The following is a 25,159-nucleotide window of genomic DNA, read 5'->3' on the forward strand; positions in this document are numbered from 1 at the left end:
ACTAAAGTCACCATGGCAACATGAAAAGCTTGTCACTGCAACTGAGTAACATCCAGTGCCGATTGACTGAAAGTGAGAAACAGACAGAAGTGGGTCTGCAGGGAGTTGATTCATGGTCACACTACAGACAGATCTTTGTGAGCTTTAAAAGACTCCATTTTACATTTTAGTATTGTACTTTCATAAAGTCTGCAGCCGAGGCTCAGATGTCCTGACTTAAATCTCTAATCTGGTTCAAACTCTAAAAACACTGGGTCTTCCCACCATGCAACTCAATAACAGCTTTCATTAGAATCTCCCTGACTGGTAAATGCCTTACAAACTCCATCAGTTTGTAACTCAGGCTTTCTGTTAGTCTCCAAGCCAAAGTTGAGGTAATGTAATGTGATGTCAGTAACTGAGTAATTTTAGGAGACTTTAAAAAGCTCCTTCAGAACCACAGAAGACATTTTACTCTTTTCACACGTTAAGTAGCCCCCCCCCCCGATTAGGAAATTGACAGGTAACATTGATGGAGTGCCCTTTTACTTAGCCAAGAACAATGTGACAAATACAATTAACCCTTAAATAATTTGTTTTCACTCTCACTCTCCCTGTTCTCATGATCACTCTACTATTTCTTCTCTGTCCTCCACCCCCCCACACCTTTAGGACAGGAAGAGGCCAGGAAGTGCCCACAGGTGCCGACCAATCAGAGTCCAGCACAGAGCAGGAAAATCCCCCTAGGCCTGCCCATCACAAACGTACGCAAACACACACACACACACACACACTGACTCATGTGTGTGCGCGGGCACATACTACGGTATACACACACACACTCTCATATAGGTTGGGTTGCCATATTGCCTAGGGAGTAACACCAGTACAGAGAGGACACTGGGAAGGACTGCAGACACACATGCATACGCACACAGACTCTCTCACACACACATACACAGACACACATGTACACAGGGGAGCAGGATAAAAATACTGTGCTGACAAGTCAATTAATCAGATGTGAAGGTGCTGAGTAGAACAAGGCTTGAGTTCAAAAACACTGTGTGTGTGTGTGTGTGTGTGTGTGTGTGTGTGTGTGTGTGTGTGTGTGTGTGTGTGTGTGTGTGTGTGAGAGAGAGAGAGATATTGATGTTCTGTTCATGTGTCATAAGCTGTTGATCAGATCATTTTAAAGAAATAAGTTTAAATGGCTGAATTCTTACTGTGTTAGGTGAGAGCTGCACTATTTTTGACTCCATGTTTCTCTCTATTTTGGTCCCAGTTAATGTCCCGACATGAAAACATCATATTTTTCAATGCAGTAGGTGTGTAATCTAAAAATATGGATTGTATATGCGCACAATAAAAGCAGCCTGTCTTTTGAATATTCACAACTACCATTCTATTGAGAAGTATAACCCAATTAACTAAATAAATAGATAAATCTAAGTCTCTCTTCCTCAAACTACTTATGTCTGTGTCCATATCAGGAAACATAATCACTACCACGGTCACATTATATTGGTACAAATAATGTTGGTTTCTAGTTTGTAAATCAATAACCAAGAGATAAAAAATGACTTTGTTAAAGGTTAAATGGGGGGAGAAACCGTGTTAGAAAAGTGCACTGTCACCTGCAAAACACATGTAGTAAAAAATAGGAATTCTCTGATAAACAGATGAGTTATTCTAGTATCTATTATTAGTAATGCTAGAGAAAGCAATACTGCATTGGCAACTGCTGAAAGAGGAAGAATCGGAAATATAATAATTCTTTACGTGTAGGATCCACAAAAAATGACACGACTGGACTGACTGGCATTTTTATAGTCCGATCTGGCATTTTTTGATGACTGGTGGGGCGTGGAATTCCTGATTAACTCCAGCAATGTTTGGCCTCTACCAAAGCACGAGATTTATTGACATGATTTATTGATTTATTTTCAGATGTGCAGCACCCAACCGCACCATGATGCCTTATTCTGATTCTACAGGTAGGTCAATAACTTTGTGGAGTAAAACTGTGGTAATAAAACAGACTTCATAAATCATCAATGGCCAGTCGGAACTGTCAGCACCACTCAAGTGTGTTGACTTTGGCTTGAAATCAACAGTGTGACTGACTGACTGACTGACATCTCCTGAGCGGTGCTGAAAGCAGTCAATCAGCAGTGGGTACTGCAGTAATGACAGGGATGTGTGCACTCCCTCAGGAAGAGCTGTCAGGTCAATGGATCACTGCCACTCTGACACATACAAACACACACATACACACACACACACACACACACACAATAAAACAATACATCCGCTTATAAAATATGCTGCAATTTTGCCTGTGCACACACAGTAAAACTCTCAAACACGTAAACAGTTCAGTGTTGACAGACTCTCGTGCTGCTTCTGCCCTGTTATTCATTATGGATTCTTCCCAGGGGATTGACATGCACAGACAAATACAAACACATTTCAAGTACTCTTTTTGCATCCACTGAATTGGATTATAACTGACACTGTATTTAAATAACAGTAGTCCAAGGTTGAGGATATCTGAGGATACAAAAAGCATTGTCTGTACCACAACTAGAGAGAATGAAGTGAATTTTCCTGGTTGATGGATGCTTCCTAATCCTGTTTGTTCCAGGATATTTTATCTGGCCTGTGTCTCAGGCTGAGCAACTACATTTTCTCAGTTTGGGTCCCAACACGACAAGAGCACTAATATGTTTTAAATTGGCCTGAGCCCTGGGGTAGGAAACTACATTCCCTCTGTTTGGGTTCCTGTGTGACAGAAGAACTATTATATTACAATGGACCTGGATCACAGACTTATTTTCAGAGGTAAGAATTGAAGAGTTTTTCGCCGCTGCTTTTGTTTGCAATCCTCATTTGTTGGTAAAATTATTAGATGAAAATTTGGTCTTTCCAAAATACAAATAGAAAAATTTAAATCAAGAAAAAAAATCTACCTTAAAACACAGTTTGAAACAGTTATGAGCAATGTTAAACATTAGGATCTAATGTCATTCACAGGTCTTTTTTACAACATTTTGCACCAATATATAACAGTCAGACAAGGAAAATTCTTTAATTTCTTTAATAACACCAGTTAAACTCAATGCAATAGTATCTTTTTGAGAACAGAATGCTGCCATGATCACTAATTTAACTTCTATATATATCTATAGTAGGTACTGGCTATTTATACCCCTTTAAGCAACCTTTGATTGAAAGCAATGAGTTGACAGCTTCTGTCTGGGTTTATTGAAAGGCACTCTGAAAAAGGTGACTAAAGTAGTGGCATACTAAGAGAAAAAGGTACACCAGAAATCCTCACAAAAACTCCTGGAACACATGGACCATCACACATTATTCATATATAATATCAGACGGTTTTCTTTGGAGCAAAGGTTTAAATTGATGCAACACATATGGTAGATACTTCCCTCAATCCCCCATACCGCCTGCTGTGCTCTGCTACTACTGGCTGCTGAGCTCCTCCTTCCCTGCCGCCGCATGGTCATCCATCCACCCAGCCTCGACTACTGTTCCTCTTTGCTAAACAATAGCAGAATAACTTTTTGACTTTGGTCTGGACGCCAGAATGAATTTGTTGCTCCTGTCCTAAGCTCCTCACATCCCCATCTCTCTTCTAAATCATTCAGTCTCTCCCATATCCTCCTCTACTTCCTCCCAAGTACTTTTCTCTAAGGTCAAATGACTGGGCTTTGTACTTGCAATGCTGATTATTTAAGAAAATAAGTTTGCTTCACTGCAAATGACAGTGGATAACACCATCATCTATGGACCTATAATTTAAATGTAAATGAAAAGCATCTGTGGTGCAGACAGCTCAGATAGAGTAGAAAGAGTAGTAGACAGGTTGTTTTAATGACCTTTCATATCATGCAGGGACATGGTTGTTTACAAACAAACAGAAAGCGGTCAGACTTGTTTACCAATTAAACAATAGTGACAGATGTGTTTACAATCCACAAACACTGCCAACCTCTGATGATTTTAATATTCATACCTGGCCTCTCCTGAAAACCTCAGTAATACAGGAGTGGAATGCATTTAGAATACTTAAAATAGGTTGGATGTGTTTTTAACACTTAGGAAAGCAGCTGAAAATATTCAGAGTATTTGGAAAAACTGAGGCGAGCACTTTTATTGTCATCAGGTCAATTTCAAGATTGTTGGAATAGTTTGTTAGATGATACAACACATCCTAAAAGTTTAGAGTCTGGTGCATTCATGTCTGCACACCCTAAAATAATTCAGCTTAAAGCTGAAATCAATCATTAAATCATTACATTTATACAGTATATGGTGTGATAAATAATCGTTATAGACTTATGGTCATTTGACTTTGCATAACAGCAAACTTTAAAAATTAGGTGGAACACTTCACAAGGCCTTGCATATATTATTATAAAATTGGGAGTTCTGTAACTAGTATGTGATTCTTTGGTTTTGTGACAAGCAATATTAGCTGGCTTCCTGGCTTGTAACATTAGACTGTTGAACCTATCAGAAAGCAAGAGGCATAAGGGTTATTTCAGTGGCACAGCTCTCACTAGAGAGATGACTATGGAATATTTCTACAGGACTATTGCCTCTGACTTGTGGATTTGCCTTGATTTATTGCTTTTGTTTTCATCATTCTCTGCAGTGTAGTTCACTACATGTGTAGCTGCCTATAGAAATGATTCATAATTTATTTCATGTTCGCAGCTTTTCTCTGCTGCTGTGGGTCGGTGGGGAGTAAAGAGTGGAGAGAGAGAAAGAGAGAGAGAGAGGTAGAGTGAGGTTGACGAAATACTGAGAGAGAGTTGAAGAAGTTAGAGAGGTAAGAGGAAGGTAGAGTGTCAAATAGACAGAAATAGAGAGGAGGAGAGAGGTAGAAAGGAGGTTAGAGAGGCAGATAAGAGGCAAGAGATGGAAGATAAAGAGTAGAAGAAGAAGAGACTATAGTGGAGAGATTAATACCTGGATTTACCATTTATATTCTCTGTATGTTCTTCCCAGGATTTGTGGTTATGTTCCTAAGGAGGTAAATGGTACATAAATGTATGCAAGTTAAATCATCAGACAAAACCCTTTTTCTTCATCCATACTGTAGGTCAAATTAAACAGCATAGTTGCTACACAATGTAAAATACACTGCATTTAGAGATCAATGCAGTACTAGTAGAAAATATGTCAGTGCTACTCCAAACTTGGTTTGATTTAATTTATTATGTTCATTTTTCAGGTGATTGGGAAGCAAACACTACAACTTGACCACCACCTGAGGTTAAGTTTCTCACTCTTCCTTCTCAGAGAACAATAACATATGCAGTGGGCAACTTCACATGCATAATAAAACACTGCATTAGGCCTTTGATATTGCCTTCATGCACTATCTTCTTGCTCTTGAAATTTTCCCACGCTACTACTGCAGAGTGAACCTCGCCACTGTAGGCTACGTTTTCTTTGATGCTGTGAAGGAAATTCATTATAATTTAAGGAACTTTGGCCTTCACATTCCACGCGCTACCTTTGTATGTGTCTCATTTAACTAAAGAAGACATTAACCATTCAGAAAAAAATGTCAAGTCCTTATTACACCTCAGTGATCCAGTGTTAGCAATAAAATGCCTATTATAAATGACCTGTATGAATTTGGCCAACATTTGTTTTAGCGTTTAGTACACTAGATTAGTGATTTTGCCAACAGATCTGCTACATTTGTTTTTAGCTGTCTTATTTTTGCCACAGAATTGAAGAGTTTTCCCTCAAAACTAGATATCAACTATTATAAATATATATATATATATATATATATATATATATATATACAATATATACATATAGCTTGGAGTAAAACATAGTGCAGTGTGTGCAACTATTCAACTTATTATTAAGGTCTACACAGACAAGTTAATGTCCACAACTTTTCTTTCACTCACAAAGAAAGAAATAATCTAAAAAGGTATTATTTTTACCTAATAAAAGAAAGAAAAAGAACTTGTCACCTAATAACAGCTGAAACTAGAGACATAATGACAGAATAATAAGAACAAGAGCAAAAGCTCCTCTGCACCGGCACACCATATCAGGCATCACTGCATGAATAAATGAGCCACATACCATGGGGAGAAAATAATTTAACTGGGTTTTAAACTGTTTTTTGTTCATCAATTAAACAAACTATGAAGGCAGTGGGTACTGTCTGAATGCAGACAGTTTCAAATGTAAAAAAAACCCTATTAGCAGAGGAAGTCTGGTGTATAATATCCAACATGTGGATGGAAAAAGCACAATGGCCCTAATGGTTTATCTCAGTTAAACATGAGCAGCTTAGAGGCAAGCCCTTCTTGAACTATAGATTTCACTCTGTTACTATGCAACACACATGCAGCAAGGCAACACACAGTCGTACTGCATGGCTTCACATGACCTTAAATGCCCTACTTGACCCCCTAACAGCAACATGATAAACAGACAGATGGAAAGTATTTATGGGAATTAAATGCTGCCTTCTGCAGCTGAATGTGGTCAAGATTCATTCACGTTGGTGCAACTACAGCCTGCCCCCCCAAGGGAGAGGCTGTCTCCAATTCAATGCAGCATTAATCAATACTTTGAATTAACAACTATAACACAGAGTCAAGTGACAATTTCACATAGACAGAGTACATTAAGTATAAAAAGTAAACTATATCTTCAATTTAAATGCAAAACCTCATCCCTCTGGTGTGTGTTTGCACGCTGACTTAAGTGTGTTTGTCAGTTGGAGTTGTTATTTTTCTCTGCAGCATACGCCTCAATGGGCTGTCTGTGTTTTTGGATAGAGCTGGACAAGACAAATTGACAGCTTCACACACACACACACACACACACAACTATATATATATACACAACGTGAGTGTGCACACTACCCCAATGTGTACATTCAACTCCCAAACCACAAACACATGAACACACACACACACGAACACACACGAACACACACACACACACACACACACTAGAGGCAGTCATACATTGGTTGATGGACTGAGTGACAGTTTATTTTCAGGACTTAAATGAACAGAGGGATAGACTTGATGCTCTGAGGCAAAGGAGAGCAGTGTAAGCAAAAGAATAAGAGCTGCACTTGCTGCTTGAGGGTGGATAGATTCCACATTACGACACACACAGTGGCTTTTGTCACTGCCGTGCACCATTCTGTCCATGTTGGATTCAATGACCATTACTGATAGAGTTGCTGAGAGAGCTGCACAGAGCAACAGAACAGAGAAAGGATATAGATATGTAAAAATAGTGGTCACCCGCACATCTCTTTGACTTCAATCCTGCAGCAGGAACTACAACAGCTTTTGCAGAGGATTCATCTTGAAAGCCACACTGTAATACAGTACGTAATTGGATCTATTGTTATAGGAAAATTCCTTCCTCTCAGACAATTGGATGTCAGACCCTTCCTGGATCAAAATGTGAAAAGAAAAAAAAAGAAAATGTTTCACAAATTTCCACTCAGTGTGGATCAACAGCGCAGCAAAAAAAAAAAGAGTGACTTTGATCATGGCTCTAGTTTTAAAAGGAGATAGTTTGAATAGAATCGGCAACTACTGAGGCAGAAATGTGTTTAATTAGGATGAGTAAGGTCTGAAACATGTTCCATTTTGTGAGCAGGAATAACATGACATAATGCGAAAAGAGAGAGAACAGGAAAAGCCTTGAGAAGAGCTGACTTTGGGGATTTTCCTTCCCAGTAGTCTAACATTACACAGCAAGAGAGGAGGAGAGAGAGGCTGCGAGGAAGAAAAGCAGAGGAGAGAGGAAGGATGAGAGAGGTGAGAGGGAGGAGGGATCATCCTCTACCCTTCACCTCCTGCCCGTCTCTTTCTCACCTTGGTTGAAGGTTTCTATAGGCTACATGTCACATACTCTCTCTATTTTGTCTATTTGGCTTCCTTTCTCCTTTTTGTCTCCTTCTTCCACTCCTCCACTCTTTATTACATCCCTTTCTCTTGTCCTCTGGCTACATATCACATACATTTCCCCTATGTTTCTCCTCTGCACTCATCCCATTCTTTCCCTCATGACTTTCTCCCCCTCTCCCACCTCCTTCCTGTGACCGGATGTCCTCCACTCTCTTGTCCTCTCTCCTCTCCACTTTTTTGTCCTATCGAAGTCCTCCTGCTTCTCCTTCCTCTGACAGATTTCCATCCTGCATCACTTCCCTTTCTCCCCATCCTTCCTCTGATTTCCCACCTTCCTCCTCTACCTCGACTTCCCTCCTCCTCTTCTCTCTCCTATTGTCCCATCCCTCCACCTCCCCTTCTTTCCTGGTCCCAGGGCTCGTTAAACAATGTCCACATTCACCTGACATCATCTGCAGAGAGTCGCCTATAGCGGTGACAGTGTGTGTGTGAAAGAGAAAGCATGTATATACATATAGTCTAAATTAAAAGATTGCAAGTGTGCATTCATTGCTTTGGAGAGGAAATAATTAGAGTTTATAAAAGAGATTTTCAAGAAAAGTACAGATTTCCAAGAAAAGTATAGGCAAAGTTTGCTTTAACAAACACACACACACACACACACACACACACACACACACACAGAAAGTATAATGACTGGAAGTGAAACTGCACTGACAGTGAGAGGGAAACAAAGACAGAGATAAAGAGATGTATTTTGTTTTTGGACTTTTGCAGTAGACTTTTATCAGTGCAGAACAATTGGTATTCACCAGAGTTAAGCACACAAGCTGTTGGTCTAGAGACAAACACCAAACACTCTGTCACACCCACCCGGCTAACACCCCCAACATCACCAACCACCTCGCACAGACTTCCAATTTCTCCTTCTTTCACTCTTTCTAATTCTTTGTCTGCTATCATTTACACAATAACCTCACCTCTCTGTCCTCCCATATTTCTTGTGTGTTTTCCTCTATCTTTCTCCTCATAAATCTTTTTTTGCCTACAAATCTTTCCTCCTTTTCTCTCCAAGCATCTCTTGAGTTTCCTCTCTCTGGATCCTTTGATGTCAGCTCATACCTGCTGTCACATACCACCTGTTCAGTTCTCAGCCAGACAGGACCGGATTAAACTCAACTACACTGCAGTGGACGGGACTGGGCTGAACTGGACCAGCCTGAATGAGACTGGACAGATCAAGAAGGATGTAAAGTAACAGCAGGGAGGTTGGGATGACACACATACAGTTTCCCTAAACTTTGGTGATCCAGGTTATTCCCTGAGGGGAAGAAGGTTTCTATTGTAAATTAGGTTTTCTTTTTCATATTTAAAAAAAAAAATCATGATATCTTCATTCTGATTTAAGCCTTAAACCACTTGCTTTTCATAAACTATAACACAAGTTATAATATAAGTTAATCTTTACTTGTAACAAATACCTTAAATGGTATATTAGGTGGTCTTATTGTTATATAGTCAATTCTTGTGGAGTGACTTCACCCCATGTTCAACATATCATCAACACAACCTAAAAATGTCTCCCAAAAACCATGTTTACGCTCATTTGCAACAGCAAATACGTTATTAAGGAAATGTAATGCCACCCAGATTACATTTTGAATCAACATAAGGAAAACAGAAGAAAATGCTCTTAACGAACGTAACTGCAAAGTTGCAAAATGTTCATAATGAATGTATCTGCTAAGCATTCCCTGACAATGTATTTCATTTGTTTTCCCTGCAATGTCCACTCATGGCAATTAAAGCATGATTCTTGTTTTTATGGTCGCGTTCAGGCAACCAGAGCACTTGGTTAAGATTTGGTAAAGATCATCATGTTGGGTGAAAAATCCAAATGGTTTTGTTGCCTAAACCGGGATGAAGGATGTAAACCATGTTCTCCCAGGTCACAGTCCTGCGCTTTCTACACCCCACCACCTACCAAAAATTTCTGTGCTGTACAAGATCGAAGCACTTTGACATAACTCAGTCAGCAATTATGCTTCTATTGTAGTACCCAGTAGGTACTCTTTTTATTTTAGCTTTTTATTATTTACATCAACATCATTTTTAGGAGTCAGGGTTGGATCTATATCAGTGTGTGTTCTCTCATGCATTTTCTTTCACAGGCAGGAGCCAAACATGGACATCTGTGACATCACTTGTAGGTTTCTGAAGGGATGTTTTACCTTTTTGAGTTTGGGCTTACTGCTCGCTGCCATCTTGCCATTTGTTTGGTGCCAGAAAATCCAAAATTGGGCAACGGAGTGGAGTATGCATAAAGCTAAAGTGGGATGAACAGGCAACAACCACCACAACTGTATGTCATGGCCTGATAGCACCTGTCAGTCAGAGCAAACACAACCCAAAACACACTTCTGTTTGAGCCTACATATTGGTTTAATGGAGCTTTACATTTCTGCTGAAAATATATATTGACTTTATTTTGTATTATACTATACTATATGTATCTTAAGGCAATTCCACATGGGCTTTAACATTGGCTTGATATTTTTTTTCAGTCTGAGTTGGCTCTGATCTTTATCATGGTCATTTCAGTTCAATTCAGTGAAACTCTTTTCTGTTTCAATCTGTCCGGTCAGACATTGTTCCGCTTTGCTTTTTGTGTTTCTGGTCTTTTACTCTCTCTCTCTTCTTTGATCCAAAGCAATAGGTGAGTTGAAAGGTTAGCTCGTTTTTTGACCATGACTTCTCTAAAATCCTGAACAGAAACATGAGCACTGCTACAAAATAATGGGGAGAGGCCAGAAGGAGTGTAAGTGTGTGTGTGTGTGTGTGTGTGTGTGTGTGTGTGTTCTCCCAGGTGACGGAGCATGGGCGAGAGAGATACTCGTTTGATCCCTGGAACAAAGAGAGAGGGGAGGGCAAAGGAGAGAGCAGAAGAGAGAGACAGCAGGAGGGAGAGAGACAGAGACGGAGGGGAGAGAGATGAGTGAGAGAGACAGATAGCTGAAGGGTGGAAGAGAGAGAGCGACGGGAGGGGGGGAGAGAGAGAGAGAGAGAGAGGAGGGAGAGAGCGTGAGACAGGGGGTTAGCAGGGATCAAGCCTCACGAGAACAGAGCTTTGTTGAAGGGGGTTTGAAGATCACGAGCAGCTTTGTCAAACAGAGTGAGAAGGAGAAATGTTGTGTCCAAAAACTGTTCATTGCAAACACACTTTTAATTGTAATGGCTAGCTGTGCTGTTTACTGTTGCATGAAACATGGACAGAAAAAAATAATCACATATTTTTTTAAAGGGTTCATGGTTAAAACAGATTTCCTCACACACAGCTACATCTATTCTCAGAAATAATGTCCCCATTACGCTGGATAATCCACAGACCTCACTGTGAATAGCTTTGACTGGAACTATGACAACTCTACCGAAGAAATTATGGCCCCTTAGAAAACTGCTGACATATATAACAACTAAAGCATGATTAATGTTTGGCTATGTTTAGGCACTCAAAGTACGTGAGTTAAGATAAGCGAAAGATCGTGATCTTGGTTAAATATTGAAAAAGTCAACAGTTAATTCAAGTAAAGACAAGACGTGTACTTTATTAATATTGCACCAAAACCACAGTCTTTCTCTAACCTTAACTAAAGTGCTTTTGTTGCCTGAACCTAACGACACGGGGCACTTGGGATGCAAACCCACAGTCTGTGGTGTCAAAGCCCTGTACTTTGTAAAGGAAAGTGGCTCTTCAGTCACTGGGAAAAAATGTTACCAGGGAACATAATACAGACAGTTTTATGTTTTCTGCCACTGGACAGTTTCATCATCAGCAATGCTGTATGCACAGTGCGGTGAATTCCTTTACCTTGCATACGCAATCAGTCCCAGAAAACAGCCTACACTACCATCATCATGACATTTCACTGATGTCGGTGGAAAAAAATGCAAGGGAAATCATTTTACATCCAGTACGGTCATCAGGGCTCCTGATCAGCAGGTACTGTAGTGAAAAGTGTTTCGACGTGCTGAAAAGACTAAAGGGAGGGAGACGGAGGAGAGGATGAGGTGGGAGAAGAAGAAAGAGTAGAAAACAGAGGTCAAAGAAGTGAATATTTTACAGTACAATCTAATTAGTTATTTTTTACAGTTTTAACAAATGGTTTTGTAAATATAGTCTTTCATCTCTAGATAAATAAAAACCATGATGTTTCTAATCCAATTAAAATCTAATGTGGTCTTGTTCACACTATACATGTATCTTGTCCAAGGCCACTGCATACATTATAATATGACTGGATCACTTTCATGCACATATGCACACTATATTATTATGTACACAGTAAACCAGCCCCCTCAGACTCTCTTTCCTTCAACCCCCCTTTTCTTCACCTCCACCAAAGACATTTCACTGCGTTAAACTGCAGTTTATTAAAATGGTTTTGCATGTAAAAAAAAAAAAAAAAGCACTAACGCATGCATATAAATTCTGTGATTCTATAAGTTCCACATTATGCCACCTTGAAACATCTGCAGCACAACATAAACAAAGAAATTCCCTGTGGCAGTATGTTCAGGTGCCCTATTAGCAATGCATTTTGCTGCTGGAACAGACCATTGTATTATGAAGCTCCTAATTGTGAGTGTGTATACTGTAAAAGTGCACACATACTCAGTCAAAACAAGGATAAATAACAGTTTAAATGTGAAAAGTACTGTTACAATATGTCTTTACAAGATCTTGATGCATATGAGTGATCACATCCCCCCTCATGCCTCACTTCTCCCGACATACTACTGTACATTGTAAACGGCTTTCATCAAAAGTGTCTTAAAATACCAGGAAAGCGTACTGTACATCTTTCATGTGTGCATGTGCCCGGTGGGAATTTAACCAAGATATAAAACATGTTTTTATAAAACCGAGTTTAATGCAGAGCGACTATCAACCCAACCCCCACATCCCCACCCACATCTATCTTTTTATTCTCTTCCTTTCACAGACTTTTATTATGATCCTCCAAAACGCCCAAGAGACATGTAAGTCACTCAGAGAAGTTATTAATTTCATCTGAGTGTTTGGGTATGATGAGGCACAATCCTAAAAATACTAATCTATCCAACTGAAGACAATCAAAATAAAATTGATTTTTGTATTGTATGATTATAGCCCATCTACACTGATGTGAACCACTACTCAATCATATCCTTGGGAAAATAGATAGACCTCCATGTTTCCTATGTCAAAAGCTTGCATATGTATCATAAACACTTGCTACAAAAATGCATTTGAAAACCTGTTACTTTTTGTAGGTCTTCAATTTTGATCATAAAGAACAGATGTGGAAATTTTGAATAATTTGGCATCGAAAATTAAATTTGGCATTGAAAACAAAACATGAACTGAAGAAGGAAACATTAGCACTGAAACATTTGATATTATAAAAAGGTTGTAACAGGTTGAAACAAGTTTCACTAAAAAATAAAACACAGGCATTCAATTATTATATTTTATTTAGATATTTTTTGCATTCTTATGTGTTTTTCAATGATAATGTTCTGATTTTTTCTTCATGTCTGTCTTTTTTCAGTGACAGTTTTTTTTTTACGCTGTCAGGCTTTTTTCCCCCAGTGACAATGGTTTTCAGTTTCAACTTTCTGTCACCGTTTTTGCGAGGGGTCTGAGGAGAGGGGGCAAGGAGAGCCGATTTACATTTAATCTGCACACTAAGGAGAGCACGTCATTCTTCCTGAATCCTGAACCAGCCGTCCTCTCGTCCGCTCAGAAGACTCTGGCATCACTGCGCAAACCTACAGCAAAGGCTTCCTCTAGTTCACCTGGAACTCTCAAACAGCAAGTAAGTCTGTTTCTCTCTGCTGTTGTTTTCTTACATAGAACCGGGCTGGGTTAAAGTGAACTTTTAACTAACATTATGCGGGTCTGGCAGAGGTCCACTGGAACTATCTCTAACGTTAGCTAATATGTGACAGCTAGCTAATGTTAGGCTCTAAGTGAACAAACAACGGCAGGGAGAAACAGACTTATTTGTGGTTTAGGAGTTCCCAGGTAGACTCATGAAAGCCATCACCGTAGATGTGTGGTCATGTCAGAGGATTACTGCGGTCAGTGTGATTGTGGCTGGAGCTTTGCATTTGCAGGTCAGATTCTTGGCATTGTTTTAATCCACTGAAGATATGTAAAGTCATAAAGTTTTTTATGAAAGTGTCCTTTGAGGTGAATATGTGACCAAAGAAGTCCTATTATGATAAAACAGTTTCCATATTAGGTTTGCTGAGGAGCACACTGGATTTATGCTCAAAATGTTCCTATAACCATATAAAATTTGAAGTAGTTTCACTGTACTTTTAATGTCTATGTTTTATTTTTCAGTGAAACTTTTTCCAGTGCCAATACTTGTTTCAGTGCCAATACAACTTTTTCCAATACAAATGTTTCAATGCCAGTGTTTCCTTTTTCAGTTCTGGTTTTGTTTTCAATGACAAATTTTACTTTCAATGCCAAATGTTAAAGTCACTGTCCTGGCTTCATACTTTATAAGCTAAAAGAATGTATCACCCACCATGATGTAATGTAACTGCTTTTGACTGTCTTCAGTTAAATTTTATATACTGGAAGTTCAGTCTGTTGCTTGTTCAAACTCAGCACAAAACTAGGCCTACAGTATATAAGCTCCTCTGCCCTCATTATGTGTAGGTGCACAGCTATGCAGCAAGCAAGTTTTTTATAAATCACAGCTAATTTAATGATAGTGATTACAAACATACAGAGACAACATAAACAAGGCTTATGGCAATGGTATTGTAAATATGAATGAATACAGTAAGAATAAGACTGGAGTGACAGAAGTACTTCCAAATTACATTGTCCCTCATGCCTGGAAGAAACAAAGGATCACCAGTGAAAGATTAACATTAAGTTGCTATAGGAGGTACAGCACAGTAGTTTATCTAGTAAACACAAGTGCAAAGGGAAAACAACAGTTATCCCAACAGTTAATGAACAAGTACTTGGAATTATTAGAAACACATTAACCTCAAGCAGCTAGCAGCTTGGTTAGCATGGCAAAACAGTGGATACAACAATGTCAGTTTAAGTGCTATAGATCTTTGCTTGTAGGGGTTACTACTGGCAACAAACACCCAACTCCCAGCTGGCAGAATATAAGCGCTATAAGGTTCGCAACCTCCAATCTGCTACAAAGTTATGGCATGTTGATTGCTTCTCTGGATGTCATGGGCTTTCAGTAGCTTGTTTTGTTTTTTTACCAGAAAGTTATATACTGTATATTTCCACTGAGATGGCAATAGTGCATTCAGCCACCAGTAAGAGAAGTGAAGCTCCAACATAGAGAGCAGACTGTCATCACAAGAAAAATGTATTTGTTTAAATGCCTAAAACAACCTACGTTTATGTTTACCTGACAAGGACCTCTAGTGGACATGTGAATCATAACTTTTGTGTGCCAGGAGCAAATGTGGGAGTATCATTATGTTGTTATAGTGCCACAAAGTGTTGTAGGGAAGAGGTTGGGTGGATAGATGGGTTAACAAAGTGTGTGACTTTGACACAGGAGATGACAGTTTTGCATCTTGTTTCTTACCAACAGTCAACATTGGTTTTGTTTAATCATGGCTGTGATCTTTTTCTAAGCGAGTTCTTCTTTTAACCTTGACAACAATCATTCCCTAATAAAGTTGTTTTTTTAAACCTGGTCTACGGTCTTTCCCTAACCTTAACCAAGTATTGTTGTATACTAAACTCAACCAAACCTTAACTACGGTATAGCGGTGGCAGATCAGAAAACAGTCTTTTGAATATTTTTTGTAATTGCCATTTGTAACAGCTTTAAACAATCATATGGGTCATTCTGGAGGGCAATAATAAACTAAAAGTATTCTGTCGTTTAGTTTGAAGTAGGCTACTTGTTGGTATTAACCTAATCATTTGGTCAGTGTCACTGATGATTCAATACACTCACCTTGATGATTTGGTGTTAAATATTTGCCTGTTCATGTACTGAACAGTTCTGATAAAGAACCTTTTAAGACAAATGTGTGCTTTTCCACTGATTATATGTTGAAAAGTGTTTGAGAAGCAGGACAGGGAAGACGAAGAGAGTTTTGGTAATTTACTAGTGGCCTCTCCCTCTGTTTTCTCTCCCTCCGTCGTTGAACTAGACGGTGTTGAATCTGAGCTGGTGGCCTTTTTCTCTCCCTCTGTCTCTCTGTCAGACAAGAGCAGTAGAGAGTGCTGACTATGAGCTGGTAGCATGGTGAGTCAGCCAGCAGCTTTACATTTAACACATGCCAACGCTAGCAGGACTGAAAGGAACACAGTGGGGGTGCTTTCTCTCCCTTTGTCTTGGTCTCAATATGTGGCTCTCTTCCTGTTCCTCTCTCTTCCTCTTTGGCTATCTTTCTCTTCTCTTTCCTTCTATCACATCTCTCTTTCAATCCTCTTCTCCCTCTTGCCACCCATTGCCCCCCCTCTCCATTTTTCCTCTCCCCCTCTCACTCTCACCCCCCTTCTACTCCATCTCCCTCCCTCTTTCTCCCTCTCTGTAGTATCCCAGTGGTCTTGCTGAGGGGCATATGCTGTTGCAGGGAGAAGGGGATGTCAGCTTGGATTTCAACCCTGTCACAACGGGGGAACACACACATACATAAACGCATGCACACACACACACACACACGCAGGTATACGGGCACAGGAAGCAAATGGCCACTTGTGAAATGTGCTGCATTTCTGTCTCTCTCACACACACACACACACACACACACAAACACACACACGTATATTTGCAGTCATAGACACAAATGTACACATGAATCAAATGGCCACTTGTACAGTATGTGTGCACAGACAGACACATACGATGAAAAGAGTCTCACCAGGGTAGAAAACAGTGCTTGTCTGCAAACTGCCTGACAGGCAGAAAATAGCCCTGTCTAAGGAGGTGTGAGAGGAGAGGAGAGGAGAGGAGAGGAGAGGAGAGGAGAGGAGAGGAGAGGAGAGGAGAGGAGAGGAGTGGAGAGGAGAGGAGAGGAGAGAGGAGTGTTGAAAGAGGACAGGAGCCAAAGAGAGAAAGCGTGTGAGGAAAGGAAGTGGATGAGGACGGGAGTCAGGAAAGGAGAGAAGAAAAAAGTAGAGGGGATAAAACAGAAGATAAAAGAGAAGAAGAATAAAGAAAACGTGTGTAATGGATGACACACCGAGGGATGCAGTGCTTTAGATCGCACCAGAAAAGCAAGACCAACTAACAGCTAAATGACAATATATTCAAATCAATCCATTCTTTCTTTCTTTTATTTCCATCCTTCCCCCCTTCACAGCCATTTTCTGCCAGCATGCTCCTTTGTTTTCCTCTCCCACCCATAGTTGCAACCCCCCCCCCAAAAAAAATAAAAATTCCCTCTCTCTTTCTCTCTCAGCTCCTGATATGGTATCACTGACCTTAGCTCAGTACAGCATGGTCACACTGGCCTGACCAGAATCCCATTACTGACACCCTTCATGTGTAACATTACTGCACTGCGTGGGTGTGTGTACGCCTGTATACATGCGTGACATTGCCCTTTCCATAGCAACAACAATATTATTGGTGGTGCATAGCAGACAGATACACACATAAACACACACACACACACACACACACACACACACACACCAGGACACTAACACACACATATACACAGGCAGACACAGACATAGCTGAATACAAAATACATAGCGGCATGCTCTTAGTGACAAAATTGGTACACACACCCAAACAACACACACATACACACACACACACTTTCCACACATTCCAACATTATTCCATTCTTATTATTACAGCTCCCTCCTCCAAAGTTATTAATCCCCTACACAGGGGCTTTGGAAACATTTCCTTCTGGGAACCAAGCTCATTAAAACAGCACTCGTGTGGGTACCGACCAGAAAAAAAGCCCTCTGAAACAATATGTGACTTGACAGTTTAAAGCAGCATAAAAGTTCATATGCAACTATTATTTTTCATCTCAAATCACACATGAGGGTTTAAACCTCCACCATGGTTTAAATGTTTAAATAACATCATTTTCCGTAGTTAAACACATTTGTTGTAGATGAGGAGCATCTGCTCGACAGCCTCTGAGGGTTGCAGTGGGCGGGATCTGCGATGATTATGTAAATCAATAGCAAATTTGCCAATACAAACCTTCATGGGGGAGGGCAGTTCCCCTCAGCCATTAATCAAGTCTGGGAAAAATATCCTTTATGACCTTAATGATTTTTTTTTTTAATTCTTGATGTAACACTTAATACCTAACCGCCACCTGTTAGTCTAAAGATCACATTATGTTTCATTCAAAAGTTAAGACTGAGGAAATCAGATTGGAGAAGTTAGATTTGAATAATGGGTTTTCTTAGTGTTCACAAATGAAAGGCACATTGCAAAGTTGAGAAAATGATCTAACAAGCTGAAATGGATGAAACTACCAGGAATTTGTCTTTCGACGTCTTGGACTGCCTTTAGGTTCTAAATAACACATAGGCTCGATATGGCCCCTATGAAGGCCAATACTTATAGACTACAGGACTGATTAGATCGTAGAAAAGGTTTGTCGTAGTCATCTGGACACTGTTTTCAGAATCAGAATCAATCAAAAATGTTCCCGTTCCATTTTTTCACAATTGAGAATGATTTCCGGATGGGAGCCGAAACGTCTCGATTCTGAAAACAGTGTCCAGATGACTACGGCTAAAACCTGTTCTACGATAGAACACTCCTGGACGAATGAGGGACTACACCATCTTAGGACTGATTAGAGTTGACTTTAACGGAAAAATGCCTTTGATTTTATAAGCTGCTGTTGAAATTTCTGCATCAGCCCTAAAGTGGCCATTTGGCTTGTTTTGTGAGGATGGAACTGGCAGCCATGACACTCTTATTAGAGTTTAGGTTTAGGAAAGCAAATGTATACACAGTATGCATAAGATCTGAACACTTCAGGAATATGATGCACAGTAAAACAATATATTGTGATTTTTCTTTAGACAAGGCTTTGGTCAATTGTTGCCCTAAAAAGAGGACAATGAAATTGAAAAGCACCCACAAATGCATAGGTTTGGATGAAAATTACAGTAAATTTGGACAAAGACGCTCATAAATGTGCAGAATACTGCAAAAACACCTCATGGATCACACTCAAAGCTTCTTATCTGACCATATATTTTGTTACAGCATACAGATCCAATATGGTGGCTGTCAAATTCAACAAGGTTGGCTGATTTTTCTGCGAATTATTCTCAATGATTAATGGTCTTATTACTATAGCCGCCCCTCCCTCCTCCTCAAACGCACACAAGAGAGATACCAGTATATGATTAGAGGGGTGGAAATGAGAGGAAAGAGGAGCGGTGCAGAAAACAGAGGGAGACAGAAGACGGAAAAGCAGAAAGAGGAGACGGGGAATGGCTGACAAAACTAACGACATAAAACCAATCTCACAGTGGATGTGGGAATCCTTGCATAGTTACACTGATTGATGTCTTTTCTTGTCATCTTACAGCAGCTCTGGGGTCTTTTAATTTTTATACCAAATAAACGAGAAACAAGCTTTTCACCCCAAATTCCCCTCATACTGAAACAACATAAGAATGAACCGTTATGTAATGGAAAGTGACATGGGTCTGAAAAAAGTTTAATTAAAGGAGGAAAAAAATCTACATAATGCATAGTATTGTTGAATGAGCAGTGATAATAACCATTGCATATGCACTGTTTAGTCCTTGTTCTTTTGTTTTGGCAGCTGGGGGTAAATAACTTAGCACTACAACAATAGACAAGACTGAAAATAAATGAATAAAAAACAACAACAACAAACAAGTACTCTGAGCGAAGCCTGGCATTTGGATGCTCTACATACTACAGCGTTCAACTGGGAACAGCAATCATTGATGAATTAGAAATTGAAAAAGCCGAATTTTAGTGTATGTGTTTGTGTGCGTGTGTGTGTGTGTGTTTGGGGGGGGGGCATGCTCTGTTAGACAGTGTCTGTATCCTAACCTGACATGTTGTTGAAACGCCTGTACTGTTTTGCAGAAAGAACCTCAGCTCTGTATTCCTGACTTGAATAATGTAAATTTTTACCTCTGCAGACTTGTTAAAACATGTTTTGTGTTATGGAGGTCAACGCAGTAAAGTAACACAGTTACATACTCCTTCATGCTCCCAAAAGAAGGAGTTCATTTGGAGTAAAATAACATCTGTTCCTTCTGTTTGCATGATGTGTTATGGCATTTTCATGGTTTGCTGAGCACAAACTTCCTTGTAAGTGGTTTGCTTTCCTCCTAGCAAATGCAATGACCCCTGTTGGAGATTGCCTACTATCAAGTGTGGGGAGAGACGCTACTATTTGCAAAACAGTTGATCTATATTTGTTTGAGATCGGTAAACAATGTTGTAGAGAATTAGTTTCCATATTGCAATAACCATCAACAAGTATGAAATTAATATACACCCTCAATTGTATTAACACACTACTACAAGATACTAAATAGTAAATTCTCAAAGTGTGCCTTTTGTAAATCAAAATGTTTCCTCATCATCACTCTGAACTTTGCAGCTAAGTGAACACCGCTGTTAAGATAATAATTCATATTATCAAATTTTCAGCATGAACTCTTTTACTGTTTTACTGTGTGTTCATAACTTGTTTGTGTATCAACTTCTTGTTTAATTAACATTCTGTTTCATTTCATCTTTGGGATAAAATCTGGTATAATTATGAAGAACGAGAAACCAAAAGCTTACATCGTTGCATACAGCGCCCCTGCTAGGATTTCTGTAACTTGTAATTTGTGAAAACAAGTGCAGAGTGGTGGGGAGAAACAATATTCCTGCAGTACTGAACAGATGCACAGAGAACAGGGATCAGCAGAGCAGAGAAGCAGACCCACAAGAAAAAGTGAAGAACCGGCCACACTAATGTTGTCCTCTGAGTTTAATGAGAATAACCAGTCATGTTTCAGTTGAGTGTTTTTTTCTCTCCTTGATTATAGGCATACCTTTAAAGACTTTGAGATTTGGAAAATATTTTGTATTGGATAATTGCAAATATACTTCGCATTGACTATTTGCAAATTCATCCCAGTCGCTTGTTCTATGATGACTCACTCAGAGGGGCAGAGGAAAGCTCACGAAGGCCAAAGTCACTGCTTCAAGTACGGTTTCCTTTTTTTCTTTAAGCTGGAGGAGCAAAGACTGGTGCTCACGTCACTCAAGCTACTGCAGATACACTCTCCAAAAATATCATTTGTGTGAGGCTTCTACATGAAGGCAATGTTTCAAAAACAGGGTTGGAGAGAATTAAATCTTATTCCAGAGTGTAACACTTTACACTGCAATAACCCTTTTCATAATAAGCTTTATGATGTTATTGTATGACAAGAACAGTTGCAGTCCAGTTGCTGTCCAATTAACATTGTACACAAAAAATTGAACTTCTGACTTTTTACTGCAGCAACAGAACTTTAGTTTGAAGTGAATTTCACAACTACTGAGAACCATGGACAGATTTCAGACATCAGCATGAGCAACAACATCAACCCTCAAAATAGCTTAAGTATGTCCACATCACTCCCCTTTTTCCTCTTTCCACCTTACTCTATTTAGATTTTTCATTTGAAAAACACACAGTGAGAAAAGGTAAGAGGCAGATAAAATGAAAAAAGATAATACCTTAGGAGGAAAATGAAATGAGACATGAAAAGATGGAAGGGAGGGATGGTATTAGAAAAGGATAATAAAGTGGGAGGCAGCCAGAAAGCGACAGAGGGAAGGTTAGATAGAAAGAGATAAAGGGTTGTGGGGTGAGTTAGAGACGGAGGAATGCATGGAGCAAGAGATGGTTGTGACTAGAAAGGTGTGATGCAAGGAGCAGGATGAGTCTCTAATTAGTTTTTTGAGCTCAAACTTCAATCTCTCACTGTGACCTTAATAAACAGATGATATATACACACACACACACACACACACACATATCCATGGCTGCGTGTGCACATTCACACACACACACACACACACACACACACACACAGACACACAGTGTGATGAAAGTGTTACCTCAGCATTTTCTAGCTAAATGTACTCATTAGCCTAGTTGCACATGGCTGCCTGGGAAAACAACAAAGTCAGCTCCAGAAAGCAGAAAGCATTCATCTAAGAGGCTGTCAGAGTGGGAGACAGAGAGCAGAGGTCTCAGCACTACCAGAAACTCATGGCTGCATTATTTTCTCCGAGACTGACTCAGATTAGATTCTATTACATACATTTTCACTACATGTTTATTCAATAACTTTTCCTCACAAGCAGTCCCAAATAAGAGTGGTCATAATGAATACTAACCATCAGTTTTAATTACCACTGCTACCAGTACAGACCATGTTTACTTTTCTATTTCAAACTGGTGTCTATACTACAAAGCAAGCCTTGTTAGGACTGGGACGTGAACCAACTCTATATGCACTACTACATGCTATAGAGTACATACAATACATATTGTATAGATAAAGTGGTTGCAAGAGCCAAGTGCAGATTGTGCAATAGTATAGAGATTCATATGCTAGAATCGAGCGTATGAATCTCTCTACTATTGCAGATATATAGATACATGCAGCATTTATTTCTCCTGGTATGATTTACCAGTCAAGGGACAATTTACCTTGCTGAACTGTGAGAGAAAAGATAAAACAAGATCTTGTGCAGTTAGGGCCTTGCATGTCTATCTTTTCGAGCACCTGTTGCTTTAGTGTAAAGATAGAAATAGAAATGGGCTATTCAAGACAAAATACCACAGAGCATAGTGAGCCAAGCCAGCGAATATGTGGAAGGTTTGGGGATGAATGCTCCAGTCATAGGACAGTGGCTGTCTCATGGATAACGAATTCAGTCTCACATCTATTCATGCATCCATTACAGTATGTACTGTATGTGTAAGGTTGTACCTATTGCAGCACACATTGGGTGAAAGGTAGGGTACATCCATGCTAGTTTATCACAGAGCTGGCACACAAACAGAACTTCACACCTACAGGAAATTTAGTGTCTCAAATCCACTTGACCTGCATGTCTTCAGACACAAAGCAGAACAGAAGAAGGATACCCACGCAGTCACTGTGAGTAAATGCAAAACTCCACACAGAAATGCCCCCAGCGGATTCAAACGCAGGACCTTCTTGCTGTGAGGCGACAGTGCTAGCCACTGATCCAACATGTCGTCTATCCCATTAAACCTGTCCTAAATGTGTGTCCAATTTGGAAGGCAAAGGAATGCATGCCGACAGGAAGAAAAAAAAATCTGTTGTCACCTGATTGCAGGGCTACACTCAATCTGACAGAGCAAGTAAAGTGTTAAAATTTTAGAACGTGGCACCTTCTCACTCATGGTGTAAAATGTAACAGAGTCAGAGTTTTGTCAACACTTCACAGGTTCAGTTGCTGTTTTGAGACTAGGAAATATCTGCTGTACAAATTCTCTAAGTTGATTTCTCTCACTGACTACCAGGTAGATAGCTGCATTTCCTGCTTGAGGGTAAGTATTAACACATGGATGATTGTGGTCAATCTGCAAAGGCAAATAGCTCTTTCCAACTGTCTTCTTTAGTTAGTGAAATACTGGACTGTGTGAATAAACTCACCCAAGTCCAAAGGGGCCCTTTTCTGTGGCAGTGGAGGCAAGATGACCATCTGATTCAAAGGCTGAGCTTCTGGCAGAATCTGCTGGGTGAGAGGAGTTCATGAGTATTTCTGCTGTTGTGTATATTACAGCCTTACATAATGCTTCAGGCTCATGTTTGGAGTCATGAAACTCATGGTTTCAAAGGGACAGGGGGCACTGGTGGACACACACACAGAGGACACATGGGAGAGAGGGAAGAGAAAGAGAGACAGTGCTTGAGAGTACTTTAGTTATATAACTTATACATTTTTCTCAATTTTTTTCTTTTCTTGAAGTGACAGTGCAGTAACACAATTCTTGTCCTAACAGTAAATGAGGTCCTCTGAGACTTCTTGCCCTTGCATGTCTAAACTAAAGGCTGAGGTGAGGTGGGCAACAGGCATGTTTCTCATCCCACAAGTGGAGGAAGCCTGCCATGACTTAAGGCCTGGATCAAGCTTTTGTCGGAAGTTGTCTTTGAGAGGAACAATTTTCACTGGACAAATCAGGATACAGTGTGGACAGAAAACCAGAGTGTCATCGTTCAGCTTTTCAGGAAGGCACCCTCTATGTGAAAATATATTGTGGAGCGGAGGCTAGTGGAACACAAGCAAGCTCAAAAATGAGGCAGGATTTACTGTGTGCTCTCTGAGCCTCTCTATGCTCCACCCATGTGCTGAGATCAATCCCTACAGCAGCCACCTCCACAATCCCCTCTTTAGGGGACGTAGCACACTTGTATCTTTCACAAGATAAGATACATTTATTTTACAGTATGGTAATTTTGGTACCTAGTATTATTTACTAGCTAATTACTCAATCAGGGCAGACCAAATGTAATTACTTGGGTTTACTGCAACTAAAACATTAACAATTCTTTTATAACTTTCTTACTCCCATTGCATCTAAGTTATGTTGATCCAGAGCCATACTAATTTGTCACCTTTGTCAAACGTCGTTACTTTGTAGTTTCCTTACATTTTTAAAAATGTGTGTTTTTTCTTATCTGCTGGAGTGTATATTTTTCAAAACAGTTTCGCCTTTGCTCAACAGAGATGAAATTCAGTTAATTCTACAAAAATGACTCTTGAAAGAAACTGATACAGGGATTGGTAAAAATAAAATGTATTAAACAAAGAAACTATGTATATAAACAGAAGACTATTATTATTACTATTAGTGGAAGTGGTAATGGAGATTATAAGAACCTTTCAATGCCCATCACTACGCTAAGCTACAAACTGCATAAAATGTATTTGGTTTACTGCTGAACATAGAATAGAGGGGTATTTGGTAAAAAAAAAGTGTGCGCTATTGGGATATTTTTACAACTTAACCCTGCCTAAATGTTTATATGTTTATGTGTAATCTTATTTTAAGTGTTTTTATTCAGGGGTTTCAAAGTTATTTGATTATGTGAGTAAGTAAGTATGACATATTTCATTGCAGGGAATTTAATGTTGTGTAGACTGCAGTGAATGATAATAATTAAGCAGCAACTATGTGTTGGTTTAATGGTA

General features: G+C 39.6%; 2 long non-coding RNA genes across 2 annotated transcripts in view; one reads left to right on the forward strand and one right to left on the reverse strand.

Annotated features, from left to right (window-relative positions):
- LOC122881307 overlaps nt 1-1,976 on the forward strand; it is a 31,328-nt gene extending 29,352 nt beyond the window's left edge. Inside the window, exons 3-4 of the long non-coding RNA XR_006379143.1 lie at nt 652-743; nt 1,930-1,976. This is a non-coding gene — a long non-coding RNA (uncharacterized LOC122881307). The remainder of the gene's footprint in view (nt 1-651; nt 744-1,929) is intronic.
- Nucleotides 1-25,159, reverse strand: part of LOC122881306 — a 105,399-nt gene that overhangs the window by 30,884 nt on the left and 49,356 nt on the right. Inside the window, exon 4 of the long non-coding RNA XR_006379142.1 lies at nt 23,620-23,698. This is a non-coding gene — a long non-coding RNA (uncharacterized LOC122881306). The remainder of the gene's footprint in view (nt 1-23,619; nt 23,699-25,159) is intronic.

This window comes from Siniperca chuatsi, linkage group LG9 (genome assembly GCF_020085105.1).
Source record: "Siniperca chuatsi isolate FFG_IHB_CAS linkage group LG9, ASM2008510v1, whole genome shotgun sequence".
In the NCBI taxonomy this organism is placed as follows: Eukaryota; Metazoa; Chordata; class Actinopteri; order Centrarchiformes; family Sinipercidae; genus Siniperca; species Siniperca chuatsi.